Genomic DNA, 6782 nt, shown 5'->3' with positions numbered 1-6782 from the left:
GCACGCCCTCTTGCCTTGGCCCCGAGTGCAAAGTCCCGAGCGAGCACTCGACTCAGTGCAATGCACCCGGAAGGACGCTCTCGCTCGTCTTTCAAGGAGCGATTACCTACAGCAGAAGCAGCAGAGGCACAAACTGCATGACGAGAAGGGACAACGTAGAACACGTCTCTGTCCTGGCGCATTTTCGTGTGCGATACTTCCCTCCGGGTCTTCGGGCCTTGCGAAGCTCTGTGTACTGCGAGCGCTGCTACTCGCAGCTGAGAAGGACCGTGGAGCTAGCGGCGAATTCGGAGAGCTCTTCGCTGCACTGCGCCGCTCGCAAGCGGCTTCGTTCTTCGCCTTCTGCCGTCCGGCGAGAGCTGAACTCCAGCGGTCAGTTGCAGCTCTGCCCAACAGCGTGTTCTCAGTTCTGCGGGCAAGCACGCCCTCTTGCCTTGGCCCCGAGTGCAAAGTCCCGAGCGAGCACTCGACTCAGTGCAATGCACCCGGAAGGACGCTCTCGCTCGCCTTTCAAGGAGCGATTCCTAACAGCAGAAGCAGCAGAGGCACAAACTGCATGACGAGAAGGGACAACGTAGAACACGTCTCTGTCCTGGCGCATTTTCGTGTGCGATACTTCCCTCCGGGTCTTCGGTCCTTGCGAAGCTCTGTGTACTGCGAGCGCTGCTACTCGCAGCTGAGAAGGACCGTGGAGCTAGCGGCGAATTCGGAGAGCTCTTCGCTGCACTGCGCCGCTCGCAAGCGGCTTCGTTCTTCGCCTTCTGCCGTCCGGCGAGAGCTGAACTCCAGCGGTCAGTTGCAGCTCTGCCCAGCAGCGTGTTCTCAGTTCTGCGGGCAAGCACGCCCTCTTGCCTTGGCCCCGAGTGCAAAGTCCCGAGCGAGCACTCGACTCAGTGCAATGCACCCGGAAGGACGCTCTCGCTCTTCTTTCAAGGAGCGATTCCTAACAGCAGAAGCAGCAGAGGCACAAACTGCATGACGAGAAGGGACAACGTAGAACACGTCTCTGTCCTGGCGCATTTTCGTGTGCGAAACTTCCCTCCGAGTCTTCGGGCCTTGCGAAGCCCTGTGTACTGCGAGCGCTGCTACTCGCAGCTGAGAAGGACCGTGGAGCTAGCGGCGAATTCGGAGAGCTCTTCGCTGCACTGCGCCGCTCGCAAGCGGCTTCGTTCTTCGCCTTCTGCCGTCCGGCGAGAGCTGAACTCCAGCGGTCAGTTGCAGCTCTGCCCAACAGCGTGTTCTCAGTTCTGCGGGCAAGCACGCCCTCTTGCCTTGGCCCCGAGAGCAAAGCCCCGAGCGAGCACTCGACTCAGTGCAATGCACCCGGAAGGACGCTCTCGCTCGCCTTTCAAGGAGCGATTCCTAACAGCAGAAGCAGCAGAGGCACAAACTGCATGACGAGAAGGGACAACGTAGAACACGTCTCTGTCCTGGCACATTTTCGTGTGCGAAACTTCCCTCCGGGTCATCGGGCCTTGCGAAGCCCTGTGTACTGCGAGCGCTGCTACTCGCAGCTGAGAAGGACCGTGGAGCTAGCGGCGAATTCGGAGAGCTCTTCGCTGCACTGCGCCGCTCGCAAGCGGCTTCGTTCGTCGCCTTCTGCCGTCCGGCGAGAGCTGAACTCCAGCGGTCAGTTGCAGCTCTGCCCAACAGCGTGTTCTCAGTTCTGCGGGCAAGCACGCCCTCTTGCCTTGGCCCCGAGTGCAAAGTCCCGAGCGAGCACTCGACTCAGTGCAATGCACCCGGAAGGACGCTCTCGCTCGCCTTTCAAGGAGCGATTCCTAACAGCAGAAGCAGCAGAGGCACAAACTGCATGACGAGAAGGGACAACGTAGAACACGTCTCTGTCCTGGCACATTTTCGTGTGCGATACTTCCCTCCGGGTCTTCGGGCCTTGCGAAGCCCTGTGTACTGCGAGCGCTGCTACTCGCAGCTGAGAAGGACCGTGGAGCTAGCGGCGAATTCGGAGAGCTCTTCGCTGCACTGCGCCGCTCGCAAGCGGCTTCGTTCTTCGCCTTCTGCCGTCCGGCGAGAGCTGAACTCCAGCGGTCAGTTGCAGCACTGCCCAACAGCGTGTTCTCAGTTCTGCGGGCAAGCACGCCCTCTTGCCTTGGCCCCGAGAGCAAAGCCCCGAGCGAGCACTCGACTCAGTGCAATGCACCCGGAAGGACGCTCTCGCTCGCCTTTCAAGGAGCGATTCCTAACAGCAGAAGCAGAAGAGGCACAAACTGCATGACGAGAAGGGACAACGTAGAACACGTCTCTGTCCTGGCACATTTTCGTGTGCGAAACTTCCCTCCGGGTCATCGGGCCTTGCGAAGCCCTGTGTACTGCGAGCGCTGCTACTCGCAGCTGAGAAGGACCGTGGAGCTAGCGGCGAATTCGGAGAGCTCTTCGCTGCACTGCGCCGCTCGCAAGCGGCTTCGTTCTTCGCCTTCTGCCGTCCGGCGAGAGCTGAACTCCAGCGGTCAGTTGCAGCTCTGCCCAACAGCGTGTTCTCAGTTCTGCGAGCAAGCACGCCCTCTTGCCTTGGCCCCGAGAGCAAAGCCCGAGCGAGCACTCGACTCAGTGCAATGCACCCGGAAGGACGCTCTCGCTCGCCTTTCAAGGAGCGATTCCTAACAGCAGAAGCAGCAGAGGCACAAACTGCATGACGAGAAGGGACAACGTAGAACACGTCTCTGTCCTGGCACATTTTCGTGTGCGATACTTCCCTCCGGGTCTTCGGGCCTTGCGAAGCCCTGTGTACTGCGAGCGCTGCTACTCGCAGCTGAGAAGGACCGTGGAGCTAGCGGCGAATTCGGAGAGCTCTTCGCTGCACTGCGCCGCTCGCAAGTGGCTTCGTTCTTCGCCTTCTGCCGTCCGGCGAGAGCTGAACTCCAGCGGTCAGTTGCAGCTCTGCCCAACAGCGTGTTCTCAGTTCTGCGGGCAAGCACGCCCTCTTGCCTTGGCCCCGAGTGCAAAGTCCCGAGCGAGCACTCGACTCAGTGCAATGCACCCGGAAGGACGCTCTCGCTCGTCTTTCAAGGAGCGATTACCTACAGCAGAAGCAGCAGAGGCACAAACTGCATGACGAGAAGGGACAACGTAGAACACGTCTCTGTCCTGGCGCATTTTCGTGTGCGATACTTCCCTCCGGGTCTTCGGGCCTTGCGAAGCTCTGTGTACTGCGAGCCCTGCTACTCGCAGCTGAGAAGGACCGTGGAGCTAGCGGCGAATTCGGAGAGCTCTTCGCTGCACTGCGCCGCTCGCAAGCGGCTTCGTTCTTCGCCTTCTGCCGTCCGGCGAGAGCTGAACTCCAGCGGTCAGTTGCAGCTCTGCCCAACAGCGTGTTCTCAGTTCTGCGGGCAAGCACGCCCTCTTGCCTTGGCCCCGAGTGCAAAGCCCCGAGCGAGCACTCGACTCAGTGCAATGCACCCGGAAGGACGCTCTCGCTCGTCTTTCAAGGAGCGATTACCTACAGCAGAAGCAGCAGAGGCACAAACTGCATGACGAGAAGGGACAACGTAGAACACGTCTCTGTCCTGGCGCATTTTCGTGTGCGATACTTCCCTCCGGGTCTTCGGGCCTTGCGAAGCTCTGTGTACTGCGAGCCCTGCTACTCGCAGCTGAGAAGGACCGTGGAGCTAGCGGCGAATTCGGAGAGCTCTTCGCTGCACTGCGCCGCTCGCAAGCGGCTTCGTTCTTCGCCTTCTGCCGTCCGGCGAGAGCTGAACTCCAGCGGTCAGTTGCAGCTCTGCCCAACAGCGTGTTCTCAGTTCTGCGGGCAAGCACGCCCTCTTGCCTTGGCCCCGAGAGCAAAGTCCCGAGCGAGCACTCGACTCAGTGCAATGCACCCGGAAGGACGCTCTCGCTCGTCTTTCAAGGAGCGATTACCTACAGCAGAAGCAGCAGAGGCACAAACTGCATGACGAGAAGGGACAACGTAGAACACGTCTCTGTCCTGGCGCATTTTCGTGTGCGATACTTCCCTCCGGGTCTTCGGGCCTTGCGAAGCTCTGTGTACTGCGAGCGCTGCTACACGCAGCTGAGAAGGACCGTGGAGCTAGCGGCGAATTCGGAGAGCTCTTCGCTGCACTGCGCCGCTCGCAAGCGGCTTCGTTCTTCGCCTTCTGCCGTCCGGCGAGAGCTGAACTCCAGCGGTCAGTTGCAGCTCTGCCCAACAGCGTGTTCTCGGTTCTGCGGGCAAGCACGCCCTCTTGCCTTGGCCCCGAGTGCAAAGTCCCGAGCGAGCACTCGACTCAGTGCAATGCACCCGGAAGGACGCTCTCGCTCGTCTTTCAAGGAGCGATTACCTACAGCAGAAGCAGCAGAGGCACAAACTGCATGACGAGAAGGGACAACGTAGAACACGTCTCTGTCCTGGCGCATTTTCGTGTGCGATACTTCCCTCCGGGTCTTCGGGCCTTGCGAAGCTCTGTGTACTGCGAGCGCTGCTACTCGCAGCTGAGAAGGACCGTGGAGCTAGCGGCGAATTCGGAGAGCTCTTCGCTGCACTGCGCCGCTCGCAAGCGGCTTCGTTCTTCGCCTTCTGCCGTCCGGCGAGAGCTGAACTCCAGCGGTCAGTTGCAGCTCTGCCCAACAGCGTGTTCTCAGTTCTGCGGGCAAGCACGCCCTCTTGCCTTGGCCCCGAGTGCAAAGTCCCGAGCGAGCACTCGACTCAGTGCAATGCACCCGGAAGGACGCTCTCGCTCGCCTTTCAAGGAGCGATTCCTAACAGCAGAAGCAGCAGAGGCACAAACTGCATGACGAGAAGGGACAACGTAGAACACGTCTCTGTCCTGGCGCATTTTCGTGTGCGATACTTCCCTCCGGGTCTTCGGTCCTTGCGAAGCTCTGTGTACTGCGAGCGCTGCTACTCGCAGCTGAGAAGGACCGTGGAGCTAGCGGCGAATTCGGAGAGCTCTTCGCTGCACTGCGCCGCTCGCAAGCGGCTTCGTTCTTCGCCTTCTGCCGTCCGGCGAGAGCTGAACTCCAGCGGTCAGTTGCAGCTCTGCCCAACAGCGTGTTCTCAGTTCTGCGGGCAAGCACGCCCTCTTGCCTTGGCCCCGAGTGCAAAGTCCCGAGCGAGCACTCGACTCAGTGCAATGCACCCGGAAGGACGCTCTCGCTCGCCTTTCAAGGAGCGATTCCTAACAGCAGAAGCAGCAGAGGCACAAACTGCATGACGAGAAGGGACAACGTAGAACACGTCTCTGTCCTGGCACATTTTCGTGTGCGAAACTTCCCTCCGGGTCTTCGGGCCTTGCGAAGCCCTGTGTACTGCGAGCGCTGCTACTCGCAGCTGAGAAGGACCGTGGAGCTAGCGGCGAATTCGGTGAGCTCTTCGCTGCACTGCGCCGCTCGCAAGCGGCTTCGTTCTTCGCCTTCTGCCGTCCGGCGAGAGCTGAACTCCAGCGGTCAGTTGCAGCTCTGCCCAACAGCGTGTTCTCAGTTCTGCGGGCAAGCACGCCCTCTTGCCTTGGCCCCGAGAGCAAAGCCCCGAGCGAGCACTCGACTCAGTGCAATGCACCCGGAAGGACGCTCTCGCTCGCCTTTCAAGGAGCGATTCCTAACAGCAGAAGCAGCAGAGGCACAAACTGCATGACGAGAAGGGACAACGTAGAACACGTCTCTGTCCTGGCACATTTCCGTGTGCGAAACTTCCCTCCGGGTCTTCGGGCCTTGCGAAGCCCTGTGTACTGCGAGCGCTGCTACTCGCAGCTGAGAAGGACCGTGGAGCTAGCGGCGAATTCGGAGAGCTCTTCGCTGCACTGCGCCGCTCGCAAGCGGCTTCGTTCTTCGCCTTCTGCCGTCCGGCGAGAGCTGAACTCCAGCGGTCAGTTGCAGCTCTGCCCAACAGCGTGTTCTCAGTTCTGCGGGCAAGCACGCCATCTTGCCTTGGCCCCGAGTGCAAAGTCCCGAGCGAGCACTCGACTCAGTGCAATGCACCCGGAAGGACGCTCTCGCTCGTCTTTCAAGGAGCGATTCCTAACAGCAGAAGCAGCAGAGGCACAAACTGCATGACGAGAAGGGACAACGTAGAACACGTCTCTGTCCTGGCACATTTTCGTGTGCGAAACTTCCCTCCGGGTCATCGGGCCTTGCGAAGCCCTGTGTACTGCGAGCGCTGCTACTCGCAGCTGAGAAGGACCGTGGAGCTAGCGGCGAATTCGGAGAGCTCTTCGCTGCACTGCGCCGCTCGCAAGCGGCTTCGTTCTTCGCCTTCTGCCGTCCGGCGAGAGCTGAACTCCAGCGGTCAGTTGCAGCTCTGCCCAACAGCGTGTTCTCAGTTCTGCGAGCAAGCACGCCCTCTTGCCTTGGCCCCGAGAGCAAAGCCCCGAGCGAGCACTCGACTCAGTGCAATGCACCCGGAAGGACGCTCTCGCTCGCCTTTCAAGGAGCGATTCCTAACAGCAGAAGCAGCAGAGGCACAAACTGCATGACGAGAAGGGACAACGTAGAACACGTCTCTGTCCTGGCACATTTTCGTGTGCGATACTTCCCTCCGGGTCTTCGGGCCTTGCGAAGCCCTGTGTACTGCGAGCGCTGCTACTCGCAGCTGAGAAGGACCGTGGAGCTAGCGGCGAATTCGGAGAGCTCTTCGCTGCACTGCGCCGCTCGCAAGTGGCTTCGTTCTTCGCCTTCTGCCGTCCGGCGAGAGCTGAACTCCAGCGGTCAGTTGCAGCTCTGCCCAACAGCGTGTTCTCAGTTCTGCGGGCAAGCACGCCCTCTTGCCTTGGCCCCGAGAGCAAAGTCCCGAGCGAGCACTCGACTCAGTGCAATGCACCCGGAAGGACGCT

Source organism: Sturnus vulgaris, unplaced genomic scaffold, assembly GCF_052056855.1.
Source record: "Sturnus vulgaris isolate bStuVul1 unplaced genomic scaffold, bStuVul1.hap1 Scaffold_329, whole genome shotgun sequence".
Classification (NCBI taxonomy): Eukaryota; Metazoa; Chordata; class Aves; order Passeriformes; family Sturnidae; genus Sturnus; species Sturnus vulgaris.
This window is presented reverse-complemented; position numbering follows the sequence as displayed.